Raw genomic sequence first — 22,976 nt, forward strand, 5'->3', positions numbered from 1 at the left:
GTGTCTAAACAGAGGGGTCTAAACAGAGGGGTTAAAACAGAGTGGTCGAAACAGAGGGGTCTAAACAGATGTGTCTAAACAGAGGGGTCTAAACAGAGGGTCTAAACAAAGGGGTCTAAACAGAAGTGTCTAAACAGAGGGGTCTAAACAGAGGGATGGAAAGAGATGGGTGAAGTAGATGGGAGGAAACAGAGGGATCTCAACATGGAGGTCAGAAAAGAGAGGTCGGAACAGAGGGGTATGAACAGAGGGATATAAACAGAGGAGTCTAAACAGAGGGGTCTAATCAGAGTGGTCTAAACAGAAGTGTGGTAAAAAGAGGGGTCTAAACAGAGGGATGGAAAGAGATGGGTGAAGTAGATGGGAGGAAACAGAGGGATCTCAACATGGAGGTCAGAAAAGAGAGGTCGGAACAGAGGGGTATGAACAGAGGGATATAAACAGAGGAGTCTAAACAGAGGGGTCTAATCAGAGTGGTCTAAACAGAAGTGTGGTAAAAAGAGGGGTCTAAACAGAGGGGTGGAAACAGAGAGGTCAAAACAGGAGTGGAAAGAGATGGGGGAAGTAGAGGGAGGAAACAGAGGGGTGGAAACAGTGGGGTGGAAATGGAGGTGTCTAAACAGAGAGGTCAGAACAAAAGGGTCAGAACAGAGGGTTCTAATCAGAGGTGTCAGAATAGAGAAGTCAAAACAGAGGTGTCAAAAGATTGGGGTCGAAACAGTGGGGTTGAAAAAGGGGTCTAAACAGAGTAGTGAAAAAAACGGGGATGATACAGAGTGGTGGAAACTGAGGGGTCGAAACAGACAGATTGAAACAGAGGAGACTAAACAGAGGGATTGAAACAGAAGGGTCGGAACAGAGGGATCTAAACAGAGGGGTCTAAACAGAGGGGTAAGAACAGAGAAGTCAAAACAGAGGTGTCAAAAGAGCGGGCTCGAAACAGAGCAGTTGAAATAGAGGGTTTGAAACAGAGGGGTCTAAACAGAAGCGTGGAAACAGATGGGTGGAAAAAGAGAGGTCTAAAGCGAGGGGTATAAACAGAGGGGTTGAAACAATGGGGATGAAACAGAGTGGTTGAAACAGAGGGGTCTTATCAGAGGGGTCTAAACAGAAGTGTGGTAACAGATGGGTGAAAAAGAGGGGTCTAAGCAGAGGGTATAAACAGAGGGGTTGAAACAATGGGGATGAAACAGAGTGGTTGAAACAGAGGGGTCTTATCAGAGGGGTCTAAACAGAAGTGTGGTAACAGATGGGTGAAAAAGAGGGGTCTAAGCAGAGGGTATAAACAGAGGGGTGGAAATAGAGCAGTCAAAACAAAGGGCTCAAAACAGATGGGTGAAGTAGTGGGGAGGAAACAGGGGTGGAAACAGCAGGGTGGAAACAGCGGGGTGGAAATGGAGGTGTCTAAACAGAGAGGTCAGAACAGAAGGGTCGGAACAGAGGGATCAGAACAGAGAAGTCAAAAGAGTGGGGTCAAAAGAGGGGGGTCGAAACAGTGGGGTCGAAAAAGTGGGGTCTAAACAGAGGGGTTTAAACAAAGGGGTCGCAACTGAGGGACCTAAACAAAGAGGTGTAAACAGAGGAGCCTAAACAAAGGGGTTGAAACAGAGGGGTAAAAACAAGGGGTCGAAACAGAAGAGTTGAAACAGAGGGACCTAAACAGAGAGGTCTAAACAAAGGGTTTGAAACAGAGGGGTCAAAACAAGGGGTCGAAACAGAGGAGTTGAAACAGAGAGGTTGAAACAGAGGGGTCTAAACAGAAGCATGGAAACAGATGGATGGAAAAAGAGGGGTCTAAAGCGAGGGGTATAAACAGATGGGTGGAAACAGAGGCCCTAATCAGTTGGTTGGAAATGAAGGGGTGAAAAAACAGAGGCATGGATAGAGATGGGTATAAAAAGAGGGATCTAAAGAGAGGAGTATAAACAGATGGGTGGAAACAGACGTCTCAAAACAGGTGGGTCGAAACAGAGTGGTCGAGACAGAGGGATGGAAACACAGGGGTGGAAACAAAAGGGTCTAATCAGAGTGATCGGAACAGAGTGGTCCAAACAGATGGGTGGAAACAGGAGTGGACACAGAGGGGTGGAAACTGAGGGGTCCAAACAGACAGATGGAAACAGAGGGGACAAATCAGAGGGGTGGAAACAGAGATGTGGAAAAAGAGGGGTGGAAACAGAGGGGTGGAAACACAGGGGTGGAAACAGGGGGATGAAAACAAAGGGGTGTAAACAGAAAGTGGGAAAAAGAGGATTGGAAATAGAGGGATCTAAACAGAGGGACCTAAACAGAGTGGTCTAACACAGAGTGGTCTAAACAAAGGGGTCGAAACAGAGGGGTCAAAACAAGGGTTCGAAAGAGAGGAGTCAAAAAAGAGCGGATGAAAGAGAGGGGTCTAAACAGAGGGGTCTATACAGAGGGGTGGAAACAGAGCAGACAAATCAAAGGGCTCAAAACAAAGTGGCTGAAACAGAGGGGTTGAAACAGAGGGGTCTAAACAGCAGCGTGGAAACAGATGGGTGGAAAAAGAGGGGTCTAAACAGAGGGGTATAAACAGAGGGGTATAAACAGATGGGTGTAAACAGAGCAGTCCAAACAAAGGGTTCAAAACAGATGGGTGAAGTAGAGGGGAGGAAATATAGGGGTGGAAACAGAGGGGTGGAAAGAGAGGTGAATAAACAGAGAGGTCAGAGCAGAGAGGTTGGAACAGAGGAGTCAAAACAGAGGGGTTGAAACAGCAGGGACGAAACAGCAGGGTCGAAACTGAGGGGTCTAAACAGAGGGTCTAAACCAAGGGGTCGAAACAGAGGGGTGGAAACAGAGTGGACAAATCAAAGGGTTCGAAACAGAATGGTGAAACAGAGGGGTCAAAACAGAGGTGTCTAAACATAAGCATGGAAACAGATGGGTGGAAAAAGAGGGGTCTAAACAGTGAGGTCGGAACAGAAAGGTCGGAACAGAGGTGTTGGAACAGAGGGGTCGTAACAGAGGGATCTGAACAGAGGGGTCAGAACAGAGGAGTCAAAACAGAGGGGTAGAAACAGAGTGGTCAAAATAAAGTGGTCGAAACAGAGGGGTCGAAACAGAGTGGTCGAATTAGAGGGGTCGAATCAAAATGGTTGAAGCACTCAGAAGGATGGAAACAGAGGGGTGGAACAGAGGGCCTAATAAGTCGGGTGGAAATGGAGGGGTGAAAAAACAGGTGGATAGAAAAAGAGGAGTCGAAAAAGAGGGGTCTAGCAAGAGGTGTATTAACAGAGGGGTGGAAACAGGTGGGTGGAAATAGAGGGGTTGAAAGCGAGGGGCCTAAACAGAGTGGTCGAAACAAAGGGTCGAAACAGTGGGGTGGAAGCATAGGGGTGTAAACAGAGGGTTGGAAAAAGAGGATTGGAAATAGAGGGATCAAAACAAAGGGATATAAGCAGAGGGGTCAAAACAGAGAGGTCTGAACGAAATGGTCAAAACAGAGGTATCAAAACAGAAGGGTTGAAACAGAGTGGATCAAAGATAGGGGTATAAACATTGGGGTGGACACAGAGCTGACAAATCAAAGGGCTCAAATCAGAGCAGTCGAAAAATAGGGGGTGAAAACAGAGGGATCAAAACATAGGGGTGAAAGCAGAGGGGTCGAAACAGAAGGGTAAAAACAGAGTCGTCAAAACAGAGGAGTCAAATCAAAATGGTCGAAGCAGTGCAGTCTAAACAGAAGGATGGAAACAGAGGAGTGGAAACAGAGGGCCTAATCAGTCGGGTGGAAATGGATGGGTGAAAACACAGGTGGATAGAAAAAGAGGAGTTGAAAAAGAGGGGTCTAAACAGGTGGGTGGAAACAGAGGGGTCGAAACAGAGGGGATGAAAGAAATTAGTCTAAACAGAGGGGTCTATACAGAGGGGTGGAAACAGAACGGACAAATCAAATGGTTCGAAACAGAGTGGTTGAAACAGAGGGGTCTAAACAGAAGCATGGAAACATGGGTGGAAAAAGAGGTCTAAGCAGAGGGGTATAAACAGAGGGGTGGAAACAGAGCAGTCAAAATAAAGGGCTCGAAAGAGATGGGTTAAGTAGAGGGGAGGAAACAGGGGGTGGAAACAGAATGGTCTATACAGTGAGGTCGGAACAGAAAGGTCGGAACAGAGGTGTTGGAACAGAGGGGTCGTAACAGAGGGATCTGAACAGAGGTTGGAACAGAGAGGTTGGAAAAGAGGAATCAAAACAGAGGGGTCAAAACAACGGGGACCAAACGGTGGGGTAAAAACAACAGTGTCTAAACAGAGGGGTCTAAACAGAGGGGTTAAAACAGAGTGGTCGAAACAGAGGGGTCTAAACAGATGTGTCTAAACAGAGGGGTCTAAACAGAGGGTCTAAACAAAGGGGTCTAAACAGAAGTGTCTAAACAGAGGGGTCTAAACAGAGGGATGGAAAGAGATGGGTGAAGTAGATGGGAGGAAACAGAGGGATCTCAACATGGAGGTCAGAAAAGAGAGGTCGGAACAGAGGGGTATGAACAGAGGGATATAAACAGAGGAGTCTAAACAGAGGGGTCTAATCAGAGTGGTCTAAACAGAAGTGTGGTTAAAAAGAGGGGTCTAAACAGAGGGGTGGAAACAGAAGGGTTGGAACAGAGGGATCTAAACAGAGGGGTCTAAACAGAGGGGTCAGAACAGAGAAGTCAAAACAGAGGTGTCAAAAGAGCGGGCTCGAAACAGAGCAGTTGAAACAGAGGGTTTGAAACAGAGGGGTCTAAACAGAAGCGTGGAAACAGATGGGTGGAAAAAGAGGGGTCTAAAGCGAGGGGTATAAACAGAGGGGAGGAAACAATGGGGATGAAACAGAGCGGTTGAAACAGAATGGTCTTATCAGAGGGGTCTAAACAAAAGTGTGGTAACAGATGGGTGAAAAAGAGGGGTCTAAGCAGAGGGTATAAACAGAGGGGTGGAAATAGAGCAGTCAAAACAAAGTGCTCGAAACAGATGGGTGAAGTAGAGGGGAGGAAACAGAGAGGTGGAAACAGCAGGGTGGAAACAGCGGGGTGGAAATGGAGATGTCTAAACAGAGAGGTCAGAACAGAAGGGTCGGAACAGAGTGATCAGAACAGAGAAGTCAAAAGAGTGGGGTCAAAAGAGAGGAGTCGAAACAGTGAGGTCGAAAAAGTGGGGTCAAAACAGCAGGGTCTAACCAGAGGTGTCTAAACAGAGGGGTCTAAACAGAGGGGTCAAAGCATAGTGGTCAAAGCAGAGAGGTGGAAACAGAGGGGTGGAAACAGAGTGGTCAGAAAAGAGGGGTCGAATCAAAATGATCAAAGCAGTGCGGTCTAAAAAGAAGGGTGGAAACAGAGGCCCTAATCAGTTGGTTGGAAATGGAGGGGTGAAAAAACAGAGGCATGGATAGAGATGGGTGGAAAAAGAGGGGTCTAAAGAGAGGGGTATAAACAGAGGGGTGGAAACAGAGGGGTGGAAACAGAGGGGTGGAAACAGAGGGGTGGAAACAGAGGGTTGGAAATAGAGTGATCTAAGCAGAGGGATATAAACAGAAGCATCTAAACAGAGAGGTTTAAACGAAACAGTCAAAACAGAAGGGTCGAAACAGAGGAGTCGAAAAAGAGGAGTCACAACAGAGCAGATGAAAGATAGGGGTCTAAATAGAGGGGTGGAAAGAGAGGGGTCTAATCAAAGTGGTCGAAGCAGAGCAGTCTAAAAAGAAGGGTGAAACAGAGGGCCTAATCAGTAGGGTGGAAGTGCAAGAGTTAAAAAAACATAAGCGTGGAAACAGATGGGTGGAAAAAGAAGAGTCTAAACAGAGGTGTATAAACAGAGGGGTCAAAAACAGATGGGTTCAAACAGAGGGGTCAAAAATGATGGGTTAAATCAGAGGAGATGAAACAGAGGGGTTGAAACAGAGGGGTCTAAACAGAGGGGCCTAAACAGTGGTGTCGAAAAAGAGGGGTCAAAACAGAGGGATCAAAACTGGTGAAAATAAACAGAGGGATCAAAAAAGATGGGTAATAACAGAGGAGATGAAAAAGAGGGGCCTAAACTAAGGACTTGAAACAGAGGGGTTGAAACAGAGGGGTGGAAACAGAGGGGTGGAAACAGAGGGGACGAAACAGAGGGGTGGAAACAGAGGTTTGGAAATAGAGCAATCCAAGCAGAGGGATATAAACTGAGGGGTCCAAACAGAGAGATTTAAACAAAACGGTCAAAACAGAAGGGTCGAAACAGAGGAGTTGAAAAAAAGGAGTCAAAACAGAGGGGTCTAAACAGAGTGGTCTAAACAGAAGAGTGGTAACAGATGGGTGGAAAAAGAGGGGTCTAAACAGAGGGGTTGAAACAGAGTGGTGGAAACAGAGCGGTCAAAACAAAGGGCTCGAAAGAGATGGGTGAAGTAGAGTGGAGGAAACAGAGGGGTGGAAACAGCGGGATGGAAATAGAGGTGTCTAAACAGAGATGTCGGAACAGAGAGGTCAGAACAGAAGGGTCGGAACAGAGGGATCTAAACAGAGGTGTCAGAACAGAGAAGTCCAAACAGAGGTGTCAAAAGAGTGGGGTCAAAACAGTGCGGTCGAAAAAATGGGATCTAAACAGAGGGGTCTAAATAGAAGCATGGTAACAGATGGGTGGAAAAAGAGGGGTCTAAGCAGAGGGTATAAACAGAGGGGTGGAAATAGAGCAGTCAAAACAAAGGGCTCGAACCAGATTGGTAAAGTAGAGGGGAGGAAACAGAGGGGTGGAAACAGCATGGTGGAAACAGCGTGGTAGAAATGGAGGTATCAAACAGAGAGGACAGAACAGAGAGGTCAGAACAGAAGGGTCAGAACACAGGGATCTAAATAGATGAGTCAGAAAAGAGAAGTCAAAACCGGAGGTGTCAAAAGACCGGGGTGAAAACAGTAGGGTCGAAAAAGTGGGATCTAAACAGAGGGGGGTAAACAGAAGCATGGTAACAGATAGGTGGAAAAAGAGGGGTCTAAGCAGAGACTATAAACAGAGGGGTGAAAACAGATCAGTCAAAACAAAGGGCTCAAAACAGATGGGTGAAGTAGAGGTGAGGAAACAGAGGGGTGAAAACAGCAAGGTAGAAACAGCGGGGTAGAAATGGAGGTGTCTAAACAGAGAGGTCAGAACAGAGAAGTCAAAACAAAGGTGTCAAAAGAGTGGTGGTCGAAACAGTGGAGTCGAAAAAGTGGGGTCTAAACAAAGGGGTCAAAACTGAGGGACCTAAATAGAGAGGTCTAAACAGAGGGGTCTAAACAAAGGGGTTGAAACAGAGGGGTCGAAACAGAGGAGTTGAAACAGAGCAGACAAATCAAAGGGCTCGAAACAGAGCAGCTGAAACAGAGGGGTTGAAGCAGAGGGGTCTAAACAGAAGCGTGGAAACAGATGGGTGGAAAAAGAGGGGTCTAAAGTGAAGGGTATAAACAGAGGGGTGGAAACAACGGGGATGAAACAGAGTGGTGGAAATTGAGGGGTCCAAAGGGACAGATGGAAACAGAGGAGACTAAACAGAGGGGTTGAAACAGAAGGGTCGAAACAGATTGGTGGAAACAGATGGGTGGAAACAGAGGTCGCAAAACAGATGGGTTGAAACAAGATGGTCGAAGCAGAGGGGTCAAAACAGAGGGGTTGAAACAGAGCAGTTTAAACAGAGGGTTCTAAATAGAGGGGTCAGAACAGAAGGGTCAAAATAGCGGGGTCGAGACAGAAGGGTGGAAAGAGATGGGTGAAGTAGAGGGGAGGAAACAGAGGGATCTCAACAGAGAGGTTGGAAAAGAGGGGTCGGAACAGAGGGGTAGGAACAGTGAGATCTAAACAGTGAATCAAAACAGAGGGGTCAAAACACCAGGGTCAAAACAGCAGGGTCTAAACAGAGGGGTCTAAACAGAGGGATGAAAAGAGATGGGTGAAGTAGATGGGAGGAAACAGAGGGATCTCAACATGGAGGTCGGAAAAGAGGGGTCGGAACAGAGGGGTATGAACAGAGGGATATAAACAGAGGAGTCTAAACAGAGGGGTCTAATCAGAGTGGTCTAAACAGAAGTGTGGTTAAAAAGATGGGTGGAAAAATAGGGGTCTAAACAGAGGGGTGGAAACAGAGAGGTCAAAACAGAGGAGTGGAAAGAGATGGGTGAAGTAGAGGGAGGAAACAGAGGGGTGGAAACAGCGGGGTGGAAATGGAGGTGTCTAAACAGAGGTCAGAACAAAAGGGTCAGAACAGAGGGTTCTAAACAGAGGTGTCAGAATTGAGAAGTCAAAACAGAGGTGTCAAAAGAGCGGGGTCGAAACAGTGGGGTTGAAAAAGGGGTCTAAACAGAGTAGTGGAAAAAACGGGGATGATACAGAGTGGTGGAAACTGAGGGGTCGAAACAGACAGATTGAAACAGAGGAGACTAAACAGAGGGATTGAAACAGAAGGGTCGGAACAGAGGGATCTAAACAGAGGGGTCTAAACAGAGGGGTAAGAACAGAGAAGTCAAAACAGAGGTGTCAAAAGAGCGGGCTCGAAACAGAGCAGTTGAAACAGAGGGTTTGAAACAGAGGGGTCTAAACAGAAGCGTGGAAACAGATGGGTGGAAAAAGAGGGGTCTAAAGCGAGGGGTATAAACAGAGGGGTTGAAACAATGGGGATGAAACAGAGTGGTTGAAACAGAGGGGTCTTATCAGAGGGGTCTAAACAGAAGTGTGGTAACAGATGGGTGAAAAAGAGGGGTCTAAGCAGAGGGTATAAACAGAGGGGTTGAAACAATGGGGATGAAACAGAGTGGTTGAAACAGAGGGGTCTTATCAGAGGGGTCTAAACAGAAGTGTGGTAACAGATGGGTGAAAAAGAGGGGTCTAAGCAGAGGGTATAAACAGAGGGGTGGAAATAGAGCAGTCAAAACAAAGGGCTCAAAACAGATGGGTGAAGTAGTGGGGAGGAAACAGGGGTGGAAACAGCAGGGTGGAAACAGCGGGGTGGAAATGGAGGTGTCTAAACAGAGAGGTCAGAACAGAAGGGTCGGAACAGAGGGATCAGAACAGAGAAGTCAAAAGAGTGGGGTCAAAAGAGGGGGGTCGAAACAGTGGGGTCGAAAAAGTGGGGTCTAAACAGAGGGGTTTAAACAAAGGGGTCGCAACTGAGGGACCTAAACAAAGAGGTGTAAACAGAGGAGCCTAAACAAAGGGGTTGAAACAGAGGGGTAAAAACAAGGGGTCGAAACAGAAGAGTTGAAACAGAGGGACCTAAACAGAGAGGTCTAAACAAAGGGTTTGAAACAGAGGGGTCAAAACAAGGGGTCGAAACAGAGGAGTTGAAACAGAGGGGTTGAAACAGAGGGGTCTAAACAGAAGCATGGAAACAGATGGATGGAAAAAGAGGGGTCTAAAGCGAGGGGTATAAACAGATGGGTGGAAACAGAGGCCCTAATCAGTTGGTTGGAAATGAAGGGGTGAAAAAACAGAGGCATGGATAGAGATGGGTATAAAAAGAGGGATCTAAAGAGAGGAGTATAAACAGATGGGTGGAAACAGACGTCTCAAAACAGGTGGGTCGAAACAGAGTGGTCGAGACAGAGGGATGGAAACACAGGGGTGGAAACAAAAGGGTCTAATCAGAGTGATCGGAACAGAGTGGTCCAAACAGATGGGTGGAAACAGGAGTGGACACAGAGGGGTGGAAACTGAGGGGTCCAAACAGACAGATGGAAACAGAGGGGACAAATCAGAGGGGTGGAAACAGAGATATGGAAAAAGAGGGGTGGAAACAGAGGGGTGGAAACACAGGGGTGGAAACAGAGGGATGAAAACAAAGGGGTGTAAACAGAAAGTGGGAAAAAGAGGATTGGAAATAGAGGGATCTAAACAGAGGGACCTAAACAGAGTGGTCTAACACAGAGTGGTCTAAACAAAGGGGTCGAAACAGAGGGGTCAAAACAAGGGTTCGAAAGAGAGGAGTCAAAAAAGAGCGGATGAAAGAGAGGGGTCTAAACAGAGGGGTCTATACAGAGGGGTGGAAACAGAGCAGACAAATCAAAGGGCTCAAAACAAAGTGGCTGAAACAGAGGGGTTGAAACAGAGGGGTCTAAACAGCAGCGTGGAAACAGATGGGTGGAAAAAGAGGGGTCTAAACAGAGGGGTATAAACAGAGGGGTATAAACAGATGGGTGTAAACAGAGCAGTCCAAACAAAGGGTTCAAAACAGATGGGTGAAGTAGAGGGGAGGAAATATAGGGGTGGAAACAGAGGGGTGGAAAGAGAGGTGAATAAACAGAGAGGTCAGAGCAGAGAGGTTGGAACAGAGGAGTCAAAACAGAGGGGTTGAAACAGCAGGGACGAAACAGCAGGGTCGAAACTGAGGGGTCTAAACAGAGGGACCTAAACAGAGTGGTCTAACACAGAGAGGTCTGAACGAAATGGTCAAAACAGAGGTATCAAAACAGAAGGGTTGAAACAGAGTGGATCAAAGATAGGGGTATAAACATTGGGGTGGACACAGAGCTGACAAATCAAAGGGCTCAAATCAGAGCAGTCGAAAAATAGGGGGTGAAAACAGAGGGATCAAAACATAGGGGTGAAAGCAGAGGGGTCGAAACAGAAGGGTAAAAACAGAGTCGTCAAAACAGAGGAGTCAAATCAAAATGGTCGAAGCAGTGCAGTCTAAACAGAAGGATGGAAACAGAGGAGTGGAAACAGAGGGCCTAATCAGTCGGGTGGAAATGGATGGGTGAAAACACAGGTGGATAGAAAAAGAGGAGTTGAAAAAGAGGGGTCTAAACAGGTGGGTGGAAACAGAGGGGTCGAAACAGAGGGGATGAAAGAAATTAGTCTAAACAGAGGGGTCTATACAGAGGGGTGGAAACAGAATGGACAAATCAAATGGTTCGAAACAGAGTGGTTGAAACAGAGGGGTCTAAACAGAAGCATGGAAACATGGGTGGAAAAAGAGGTCTAAGCAGAGGGGTATAAACAGAGGGGTGGAAACAGAGCAGTCAAAATAAAGGGCTCGAAAGAGATGGGTTAAGTAGAGGGGAGGAAACAGGGGGTGGAAACAGAATGGTCTATACAGTGAGGTCGGAATAGAAAGGTCGGAACAGAGGTGTTGGAACAGAGGGGTCGTAACAGAGGGATCTGAACAGAGGTTGGAACAGAGAGGTTGGAAAAGAGGAATCAAAACAGAGGGGTCAAAACAACGGGGACCAAACGGTGGGGTAAAAACAACAGTGTCTAAACAGAGGGGTCTAAACAGAGGGGTTAAAACGGAGTGGTCGAAACAGAGGGGTCTAAACAGATGTGTCTAAACAGAGGGGTCTAAACAGAGGGTCTAAACAAAGGGGTCTAAACAGAAGTGTCTAAACAGAGGGGTCTAAACAGAGGGATGGAAAGAGATGGGTGAAGTAGATGGGAGGAAACAGAGGGATCTCAACATGGAGGTCAGAAAAGAGAGGTCGGAACAGAGGGGTATGAACAGAGGGATATAAACAGAGGAGTCTAAACAGAGGGGTCTAATCAGAGTGGTCTAAACAGAAGTGTGGTAAAAAGAGGGGTCTAAACAGAGGGGTGGAAACAGAGAGGTCAAAACAGGAGTGGAAAGAGATGGGGGAAGTAGAGGGAGGAAACAGAGGGGTGGAAACAGTGGGGTGGAAATGGAGGTGTCTAAACAGAGAGGTCAGAACAAAAGGGTCAGAACAGAGGGTTCTAATCAGAGGTGTCAGAATAGAGAAGTCAAAACAGAGGTGTCAAAAGAGCGGGGTCGAAACAGTGGGGTTGAAAAAGGGGTCTAAACAGAGTAGTGGAAAAAACGGGGATGATACAGAGTGGTGGAAACTGAGGGGTCGAAACAGACAGATTGAAACAGAGGAGACTAAACAGAGGGATTGAAACAGAAGGGTTGGAACAGAGGGATCTAAACAGAGGGGTCTAAACAGAGGGGTCAGAACAGAGAAGTCAAAACAGAGGTGTCAAAAGAACGGGCTCGAAACAGAGCAGTTGAAACAGAGGGTTTGAAACAGAGGGGTCTAAACAGAAGCATGGAAACAGATGGGTGGAAAAAGAGGGGTCTAAAGCGAGGGGTATAAACAGAGGGGTGGAAACAATGGGGATGAAACAGAGCGGTTGAAACAGAGGGGTCTTATCAGAGGGGTCTAAACAGAAGTGTGGTAACAGATGGGTGAAAAAGAGGGGTCTAAGCAGAGGGTATAAACAGAGGGGTGGAAATAGAGCAGTCAAAACAAAGTGCTCGAAACAGATGGGTGAAGTAGAGGGGAGGAAACAGAGAGGTGGAAACAGCAGGGTGGAAACAGCGGGGTGGAAATGGAGATGTCTAAACAGAGAGGTCAGAACAGAAGGGTCGGAACAGAGTGATCAGAACAGAGAAGTCAAAAGAGTGGGGTCAAAAGAGGGGAGTCGAAACAGTGAGGTCGAAAAAGTGGGGTCAAAACAGCAGGGTCTAACCAGAGGTGTCTAAACAGAGGGGTCTAAACAGAGGGGTCAAAGCATAGTGGTCAAAGCAGAGAGGTGGAAACAGAGGGGTGGAAACAGAGTGGTCAGAAAAGAGGGGTCGAATCAAAATGATCAAAGCAGTGCGGTCTAAAAAGAAGGGTGGAAACAGAGGCCCTAATCAGTTGGTTGGAAATGGAGGGGTGAAAATACAGAGGCATGGATAGAGATGGGTGGAAAAAGAGGGGTCTAAAGAGAGGGGTATAAACAGAGGGGTGGAAACAGAGGGGTGTAAACAGAGGGGTGGGAACAGAGGGGTGGAAACAGAGGGTTGGAAATAGAGTGATCTAAGCAGAGGGATATAAACAGAAGCATCTAAACAGAGAGGTTTAAACGAAACAGTCAAAACAGAAGGGTCGAAACAGAGGAGTCGAAAAAGAGGAGTCACAACAGAGCAGATGAAAGATAGGGGTCTAAATAGAGGGGTGGAAAGAGAGGGGTCTAATCAAAGTGGTCGAAGCAGAGCAGTCTAAAAAGAAGGGTGAAACAGAGGGCCTAATCAGTAGGGTGGAAGTGCAAGAGTTAAAAAAAACATAAGCGTGGAAACAGATGGGTGGAAAAAGAAGAGTCTAAACAGAGGTGTATAAACAGAGGGGTCAAAAACAGATGGGTTCAAACAGAGGGGTCAAAAATGATGGGTTAAATCAGAGGAGATGAAACAGAGGGGTTGAAACAGAGGGGTCTAAACAGAGGGGCCTAAACAGTGGTGTCGAAAAAGAGGGGTCAAAACAGAGGGATCAAAACTGGTGAAAATAAACAGAGGGATCAAAAAAGATGGGTAATAACAGAGGAGATGAAAAAGAGGGGCCTAAACTAAGGACTTGAAACAGAGGGGTTGAAACAGAGGGGTGGAAACAGAGGGGTGGAAACAGAGGGGACGAAACAGAGGGGTGGAAACAGAGGTTTGGAAATAGAGCAATCCAAGCAGAGGGATATAAACTGAGGGGTCCAAACAGAGAGATTTAAACAAAACGGTCAAAACAGAAGGGTCGAAACAGAGGAGTTGAAAAAAAGGAGTCAAAACAGAGGGGTCTAAACAGAGTGGTCTAAACAGAAGAGTGGTAACAGATGGGTGGAAAAAGAGGGGTCTAAACAGAGGGGTTGAAACAGAGTGGTGGAAACAGAGCGGTCAAAACAAAGGGCTCGAAAGAGATGGGTGAAGTAGAGTGGAGGAAACAGAGGGGTGGAAACAGCGGGATGGAAATAGAGGTGTCTAAACAGAGATGTCGGAACAGAGAGGTCAGAACAGAAGGGTCGGAACAGAGGGATCTAAACAGAGGTGTCAGAACAGAGAAGTCCAAACAGAGGTGTCAAAAGAGTGGGGTCAAAACAGTGCGGTCGAAAAAATGGGATCTAAACAGAGGGGTCTAAATAGAAGCATGGTAACAGATGGGTGGAAAAAGAGGGGTCTAAGCAGAGGGTATAAACAGAGGGGTGGAAACAGTGCAGTCAAAACAAAGGGCTCGAACCAGATGGGTAAAGTAGAGGGGAGGAAACAGAGGCGTGGAAACAGCTTGGTGGAAACAGCGTGGTAGAAATGGAGGTATCAAACAGAGAGGACAGAACAGAGAGGTCAGAACAGAAGGGTCAGAACACAGGGATCTAAATAGATGAGTCAGAAAAGAGAAGTCAAAACCGGAGGTGTCAAAAGACTGGGGTGAAAACAGTAGGGTCGAAAAAGTGGGATCTAAACAGAGGGGGGTAAACAGAAGCATGGTAACAGATAGGTGGAAAAAGAGGGGTCTAAGCAGAGACTATAAACAGAGGGGTGAAAACAGATCAGTCAAAACAAAGGGCTCAAAACAGATGGGTGAAGTAGAGGTGAGGAAACAGAGGGGTGAAAACAGCAAGGTAGAAACAGCGGGGTAGAAATGGAGGTGTCTAAACAGAGAGGTCAGAACAGAGAAGTCAAAACAAAGGTGTCAAAAGAGTGGTGGTCGAAACAGTGGAGTCGAAAAAGTGGGGTCTAAACAAAGGGGTCAAAACTGAGGGACCTAAATAGAGAGGTCTAAACAGAGGGGTCTAAACAAAGGGGTTGAAACAGAGGGGTCGAAACAGAGGAGTTGAAACAGAGCAGACAAATCAAAGGGCTCGAAACAGAGCAGCTGAAACAGAGGGGTTGAAGCAGAGGGGTCTAAACAGAAGCGTGGAAACAGATGGGTGGAAAAAGAGGGGTCTAAAGTGAAGGGTATAAACAGAGGGGTGGAAACAACGGGGATGAAACAGAGTGGTGGAAATTGAGGGGTCCAAAGGGACAGATGGAAACAGAGGAGACTAAACAGAGGGGTTGAAACAGAAGGGTCGAAACAGATTGGTGGAAACAGATGGGTGGAAACAGAGGTCGCAAAACAGATGGGTTGAAACAAGATGGTCGAAGCAGAGGGGTCAAAACAGAGGGGTCGAAACAGAGCAGTTTAAACAGAGGGTTCTAAATAGAGGGGTCAGAACAGAAGGGTCAAAATAGCGGGGTCGAGACAGAAGGGTGGAAAGAGATGGGTGAAGTAGAGGGGAGGAAACAGAGGGATCTCAACAGAGAGGTTGGAAAAGAGGGGTCGGAACAGAGGGGTAGGAACAGTGGGATCTAAACAGTGAATCAAAACAGAGGGGTCAAAACACCAGGGTCAAAACAGCAGGGTCTAACAAGAGGTGATTAAACAGAGGGGTCTAAACAGGGGGGACTAAACAAAGGGGTCTAAACAGAGGTGTCTAAACAGAGGGGTCTAAACAGAGGGGTCTAAACAAAGGGGTCTAAACAGAAAGGTCTAAACTGAGGGGTCAAAACAGAGTGGTCAAAACAGAGAGGTGGAAACAGAGGGGTGGAACGGAGGAGTGGAAACCGAGTGGTCAGAAAAGAGGGGTCGAATCAAAATGATCGAAGCAGAGCGGTCTAAACAGAAGGGTGGAAACAGAGGCCCTAATCAGTTGGTTGGAAATGAAGGGGTGAAAAAACAGAGGCATGGATAGAGATGGGTGGAAAAAGATGGATCTAAAGAGAGGAGTATAAACAGATGGGTGGAAACAGACGTCTCAAAACAGGTGGGTCGAAACAGAGTGGTCGAGACAGAGGGATGGAAACACAGGGGTGGAAACAGAGGGATGAAAACAAAGGGGTGTAAACAGAAAGTGGGAAAAAGAGGATTGGAAATAGAGGGATCTAAACAGAGGGACCTAAACAGAGTGGTCTAACACAGAGTGGTCTAAACAAAGGGGTCGAAACAGAGGGGTCAAAACAAGGGGTCGAAAGAGAGGAGTCAAAAAAGAGCAGATAAAAGAGAGGGGTCTAAACAGAGGGGTCTATACAGAGGGGTGGAAACAGAGCAGACAAATCAAAGGGCTCAAAACAAAGTGGCTGAAACAGAGGGGTTGAAACAGAGGGGTCTAAACAACAGCGTGGAAACAGATGGGTGGAAAAAGAGGGGTCTAAACAGAGGGGTATAAACAGAGGGGTATAAACAGATGGGTGGAAACAGAGTGGTCCAAACAAAGGGTTCAAAACAGATGGGTGAAGTAGAGGGGAGGAAATATAGGGGTGGAAACAGAGGGGTGGAAAGAGAGGTGAATAAACAGAGAGGTCAGAGCAGAGAGGTTGGAACAGAGGAGTCAGAAGAAAGGGATCTAAACAGAGAGGTCAGAACAGAGGAGTCAAAACAGAGGGGTTGAAACAGCAGGGACGAAACAGCAGGGTCGAAACTGAGGGGTCTAAACAGAGGGTCGAAACAGAGGGGTGGAAACAGAGTGGACAAATCAAAGGGTTCGAAACAGAATGGTGAAACAGAGGGGTCAAAACAGAAGTGTCTAAACATAAGCATGGAAACAGATGGGTGGAAAAAGAGGGGTCTAAACAGTGAGATCAGAACAGAAAGGTCAGAACAGAGGTGTTGGAACAGAGGGGTCGTAACAGAGGGATCTGAACAGAGGGGTCAGAACAGAGGAGTCAAAACAGAGGGGTAGAAACAGAGTGGTCAAAATAAAGTGGTCGAAACAGAGGGGCCGAAACAGAGTGGTCGAATTAGAGGGGTCGAATCAAAATGGTTGAAGCACTCAGAAGGATGGAAACAGAGGGGTGGAAACAGAGGGCCTAATAAGTCGGATGGAAATGGAGGGGTGAAAAAACAGGTGGATAGAAAAAGAGGAGTCAAAAAAGAGGGGTCTATCAAGAGGTGTATTAACAGAGGGGTGGAAACAGGTGGGTGGAAATAGAGGGGCTGAAAGTGAGGGGCCTAAACAGAGGGGTCAAAACAAAGGGTCAAAAGAGTGGGGTGGAAGCATAGGGGTGTAAACAGAGGGTTGGAAAAAGAGGATTGGAAGTAGAGGGATCAAAACAAAGGGATATATGCAGAGGGGTCAAAACAGAGAGGTCTGAACGAAATGGTCAAAACAGAGGTATCAAAACAGAAGGGTTGAAACAGAGTGGATCAAAGATAGGGGTATAAACATTGGGGTGGACACAGAGCTGACAAATCAAAGGGCTCAAATCAGAGCAGTCGAAAAATAGGGGGTAAAAACAGAGGGATCAAAACATAGGGGTGAATGCAGAGGGGTCGAAACAGAAGGGTAAAAACAGAGTCGTCAAAACAGAGGAGTCAAATCAAAATGGTAGAAGCAGTGCATTCTAAACAGAAGGATGGAAACAGAGGAGTGGAAACAGAGGGCCTAATCAGTCGGGTGGAAATGGATGGGTGAAAACACAGGTGGATAGAAAAAGAGGAGTTGAAAAAGAGGGGTCTAAACAGGTGGGTGGAAACAGAGGGGTCGAAACAGAGGGGATGAAAGAAATTAGTCTAAACAGAGGGGTCTATACAGAGGGGTGGAAACAGAACGGACAAATCAAATGGTTCGAAACAGAGTGGTTGAAACAGAGGGGTCTAAACAGAAGCATGGAAACATGGGTGGAAAAAGAGGTCTAATCAGAGGGGTATAAACAGAGGGGTGGAAACAGAGCAGTCAAAATAAAGGGCTCGAAAGAGATGGGTTAAGTAGAGGGGAGGAAACAGGGGGTGGAAACAGAAGGGTCTATACAGTGAGGTTGGAACAGAGAGGTTGGAAAAGAGGAATCAAAACAGAGGGGTCAAAACAACGGGGACCAAACGGTGGGGTCAAAACAACAGTGTCTAAACAGAGGGGTCTAAACAGAGGGGTTAAAACAGAGTGGTTGAAACAGAGGGGTCGAAACAGAGGGGTCGAAACAGAGTGGTCGAAACAGTGGGGTCAAATCAAAATGGTCGAAGCAGTGCAGTCTAAACAGAAGGATGGAAACTGAGGGGTGGAAACAGTGGGCCTAATCAGTCAGGTGGAAATGGAGGGTTGAAGAAACAGAGGCATGGATACAGAGTGGTGGAAAAAGAGGAGTCGAAGCAGAGGGGTCTAAACAGAGGTGTATCAACAAAGGGGTGGAAACTGGTGGGTGGTAACAGAGTGATGGTAACAGAGTGGTTGAAACAGAGGGGTCCAAAAAGAGGATTGGAAACTGAGGGATATAAACAAGGGGGTCTAAATAGACGGGCCTGAACTGAGGGGTCAAAACAGAGGGGTCGAAACAGAGGGGTCAAAACTGAGGGGTCGAAACAGTGGGGTGGAAGCAATGGGGTGTAAACAGAGGGTTGGAAAAAGATGATTGCAAATAGAGGTATCTAAACAGGTGGGTCTAAACAAGATGAGCAAAACAGAGGGGTTGAAACAGTGGAGCCGAAACAGCGGGGTCGAATCAGCGGGGTCAAAACAGCAGGTTCTGAACAGAGGGGTCTAAACAGAAGCATGGAAACATGGGTGGAAAAAGAGGGGTCTAAACAGAGGGGTATAAACAGAGAGGTGGAAACAGTGCAGTCAAAATAAAGGGCTCAAAACAGATGGGTGAAGTAGAGGGTAGGAAACAGAGGAGTGGAAACAGAGGGGTCTATACAGTGAGGTCGGAACAGAGAGGTTGGAACAGAGGCATCAGAACAGAAGGGTCGTAACAGAGGGATCTGAACAGAGGAGTCAAAAGAGAGGTGTCAAAAGAGCGGGGTCAAAACAGCAGGGTCCAAACAGCAGGGTCCAAATAGCAGTGTCTAAACAGAGGGGTAAAAACAGAGTGGTCGAAATAAAGGGGTCGAAACAGAATGGTCAAAATAGAATGGTCAAAATAGAGGGGTCGAATCAAAATGGTCGAAGCAGTGCGGTCTAAACAGAAGGATGGAAACAGAGGGGTGGAAACAGAGGGCCTAATCAGTTGGATGGAAATGGAGGGGTGAAAAACAGGTGGATAGAAAAAGAGGAGTCAAAAAGAGGGGTCTAAATAGAGGTGTATCAACAGGGAGGTGGAAATAGGTGGGTGGAAATAGAGGGGTTGAAACAGAGGGGTCAAAACAGAGGGGTTGAAACAGAGGGGTCAAAACAAAGGGATCGAAACAGAGGGGTGGAAACAGTGGGGTGGAAGCATAGGCATGTAAACAGAGGGTTGGAAAAAGAGGATTGGAAATAGAGGGATCGAAACAGAGGGATATAAACAGAGGAGTCTCAACAGAGAAGTCTGAACAAAATGGTCGAAACCGAGGGGTCGAAACAGAGCAGATGAAAGATAGGGGTCTAAACATTGGGGTGGACATAGAGCAAAAATCAAAGGGCTCAAATCAGAGTGGTCAAAACATAGGGGTCAAAACAGAGGGGTAAAAATAGAGTAGTCAAAACAGAGGGGTCAAAACAGAGGCTTGGAAACAGATGGGTTGAAAAAGAGGGGTCTAAAGAGAAGGGTATAAACAGAGGGGTGGAAACAGATGTTTCAAAACAGGTGGGTTGAAACAGAGTTGTCAAAACAGAAGGACGGAAACAGATGGGTGCAAACTGGAGTGGAAACAAATGGGTGGAAACAGAGGGGTAGAAACAGAGGGGTCTAATCAGCATGATGTAAACAGTGTGATGCAAATAGATGGGTGGAAACAAGGGTGGAGACAGAGGGATGGAAAGTGAGGGGTCCAAACAGACAGATGGAAGCAGAAGGGACTAAACAGAGGTGTCGAAACAGATGGATGGAAACAGGTGGGTCTAAACAAGATGAGCAAAACAGAGGGGTCGAAACAGAACGTTTTAAATAGAGGGGTCAGAACAGAAGGGTCAAAACAGCAGGGTTGAAACAGTGGTGTCTAAACAGAGGGATCTAAACAGAGGGGTGGAAAGAGTGGGGTGGAAGCATAGGGTAGTAAACAGAGGGTTGGAATAAGAGGATTGGAAATAGAGGGATCTAAACAGAGGGATATAAACAAAGGGGTCTAACACAGAGGGGTCTAAACAGTAGGGACGATACAGAGGGGTCAAAACAAGGGGTTGAAACAGACAAATCAAAACAGAACAGATGAAAGAGAGGGGTCTAAACAGCAGGGTCTATACAGATGGGTGGAAATCAAAGGGCTCGAAACAGAGCATTTGAAAAAGAGGGGTTGAAACAGAGGGTTCTGAATGGACAGGTCTATACAGAAGTGTGAAAACAGATGGGTGGAAAAAGAGGGATCTCAACAGAGGGGTATAAACAGAGGTGTGGAAACAGAGCAGTCAAAACAAAGGGCTCGAAACAGAGGGGTGAAGTAGAGGAGAGGAAACAGAGGAGTGAAAACAGATGGGTGGAAACAGAGGGGTCTAACCAGAGAGGTCGGAACAGAGAGGTTGGAACAGAGGGGTCAGAACAAAGGGGTCAGAACAGAGGGATCAAAACAGAGGGGTTAGAACAGAGGAGTTAAAACAGAGGGGTCAAAACAGCAGGGACAAAAGAGCAGGGTCAAAACAGAGGGGTCGAAACAGAGGGGTCAAAACATAGGGGTCTAAAGAGGGATTGGTCAAAATAGAGAGAGGTCGAAACAGAGGGGTCGTAACAGGAGTTCGATTAAGAGGGGTGAAAATAGGTGAGCTAACAGAGGGCTGGACACAGAAGTGTCTAAACAGTGGTAGAAACAAAGGGGTCAAAGAGCTCAGTAGAAAGAAGGTGTCAAAACAGAGGCATCGAAACAGAGGGGTTTATATGGACGGTTGGAAACAGTGCAATCTAAACAGAGGTGTCGAAACAGAAGGACCAAAACAAAGGGGTCAAGACAGGGGGGTCAGGACAGTGGGGTCAAGGCATGGTGGTCGTGAGAGTGGGGTCGTGAGAAGGGGGTCGAGACTGAGGGACCGAGACAGAGGGGTTGAAAGAGAGGTGTTGGTTTGAATAAAAGGAGTGAAAATAGGTGAGGTAACAGAGGGGAGGACACAGAGGAATCTAAACAGAGAGTTCAAACAAGAGGGGTAAAAACAGATGAGCATAATCAGAGGAGAGGAAACGAGAGGGTGGAAATGAGGGTGGAAACGGGGGTTGGAAACGGGGGATGAAATGGGGGGGCTGGAACCAGGAAATGGAAACAGGGGTGTAAACAGGGGATTGAAACAGGGGGCTCAAAACAGAGGGATCAAAACAGAGGGGTAAAAACAGAGGGGATGAAACAGAGGGTGTGAAAATAGGTGAGCTAACAGAGGGGTGGAAACAAATGGGTCTAAAGAGCTCAGTTGAAGGAAGAAGTTGAAACAGAGGGGTCAAAACAGAGGGGTCAAAATGGACAGGTGGAAAGAGACCGATCAAAACAGAGGTGTTGAATCAGAGGGGTCGAAACATAGGGGTCAAAACAGAGGGGTCATAATGAGAGTTCGATTAAGAGGGGTGAAAATAGGTGAGCTAACAGAGAGGTGTACACAGAGGTGTCTAAACAGAGGGGTGCAAACATGGGGGTCTAAAGAACTCAGTAGAAAGAAGGTTTCAAAACAGAGGATTCAAAACAGAGGGGTTTATATGCATGGTTGGAAACAGTGTGGTCGAAACAGAGGTATCAAAACAGAATGAACAAAACAGAGGTGTCGAGACAGGGGGGTCGAGACAGGGGGTTCGAGATGGGGGTGCTGAGAAGGGAGTCAAGACAGGGATGGTCGAGACAGACGAGTTCAAGACATGGTGGTCGAGAGAGGGGAGACGACAGAATGGGGTCGAGACTGAGGGGTTGAAACAAAGGGGTTGAAAGATAGGTGTTGGAAATAGAGGTGTCAAAACAGATGTATTGAAACAGAGGGAACAAAACAGGGGTTTGAATAAGAGGAGTGAAAATAGGTGAGGTAACAGAGGGGAGGACACAGAGGCATCTAAACAGAAGGGTGGAAAAAGAGAGGTCTAAACAGATGAGTGGATGGAAGGGGTAGAAACAGAGAGGTCAAAACAGAGGGGTCGAAGCAGACAGGTGGAAACAAAGGCATCTAAACAGAGAGTTTGAAAAAGAGGGGTCAAAACTGATGAGCAAAATCAGAGGAGAAGAAACGGGAGGGTGGAAACGTGGGGTGGAAACAGGGATTGGAAACGGGGGATGAAACAGGAAGCTGCAACCGGGAAATGGAAACAGAGGGTTCAAAACAGGGGGCTCAAAACATGGGGCTCGAAACAGGGGGCTCAAAACAGGGGGTCCAAAACTGGGGACTCGAAACAGAGGGGTTGAAACAGAGAGGTCGAAACAGAGGGGTCGAAACAGAGGGGGTGAAAATAGGTGAGCTAACAGAGGGTTGGAAACAAATGGGTCTAAAGAGCTCAGTTGAAGGAAGGAGTCGAAACAGATGGGTCGAAACTAATGGATCTATATGGAGGGGTTGAACGTGAGTGATCAAAACGGAGGTGTTGAATCAGAGGAGTTGAACAGGGAAGTCGAAACAGAGGGGTCGAAACAGATGGGTCGAAACTAAGGGATCTATATGGAAGGGTGGAAAGCGAGTGATCGAAACGGAGGTGTCGAATCAGAGGAGTCAAACAGGGAGATCGAAACAGAGGTGTTGAAACAGAGGGATTGTACCAGAGGGGTCGAAACAGAGGGGTCGAAACAGAGAGGGGTCGAAACAGAGGTGTCAAAACAGAAGGGTCGAAACAGAGGGGTCAAAACAGAGGGGTTTATATGGATGGTTGGAAACAGTGCAGTCGAAATGGAGGTGTTGAAACAGAAGGAACAAAACAGAGGGGTCGAGAGGGGGGGTCGAGAGGAGGGGGTCGAGAGAGGGGGATCGAGAGAGGGGTGTCTAGAGAGGGGTGTCCAGAGAGGGGCATCCAGCGAGGGGGGTCCAGAGAGAGGGGTCGAGAGAGAGGGGTCGAAAGAGGTTTTGCAATCAGAGGTGTCAAAACAAATGGATTGAAACAGAGGGGTCGAAACAAGGGTTCGAATAAGAGGAGTGAAAATAGGTGAGGTAACAGAGGGGAGGACACAGAAACATCTAAACAGAAGGGTGGAAACAGAGAGGTCTAAACAAAGGAGTGGATGGAAGGGGTCGAAACAGAGGGGTCGAAACAGAGGGGTCGAAACAGAGGGGTCAAAACAGAGGGGTTTATATGGATGGTTGGAAACAGTGCGATCGAAATGGAGGTGTAGAAACAGAAGGAACAAAACAGAGGGGTCAAGAGGGGGGGTCGAGAGGAGGGGGTCAAGAGAAGGGGATCAAGAGAGGGGTGTCTAGAGAGGGGTGTCCAGAGAGGAGGGTCCAGA

At 47.1% G+C, this 22,976-nt stretch overlaps 1 protein-coding gene across 19 annotated transcripts in view; it reads right to left on the minus strand.

Annotated features, from left to right (window-relative positions):
* The window catches only part of LOC138736303 (craniofacial development protein 2-like), a 332,554-nt gene that overhangs the window by 288,118 nt on the left and 21,460 nt on the right, over positions 1–22,976 (minus strand). The gene's annotated exons all lie outside the window — the stretch shown is intronic.

Source organism: Narcine bancroftii, chromosome 6 (assembly GCF_036971445.1).
Source record: "Narcine bancroftii isolate sNarBan1 chromosome 6, sNarBan1.hap1, whole genome shotgun sequence".
Lineage (NCBI taxonomy): Eukaryota > Metazoa > Chordata > Chondrichthyes > Torpediniformes > Narcinidae > Narcine > Narcine bancroftii.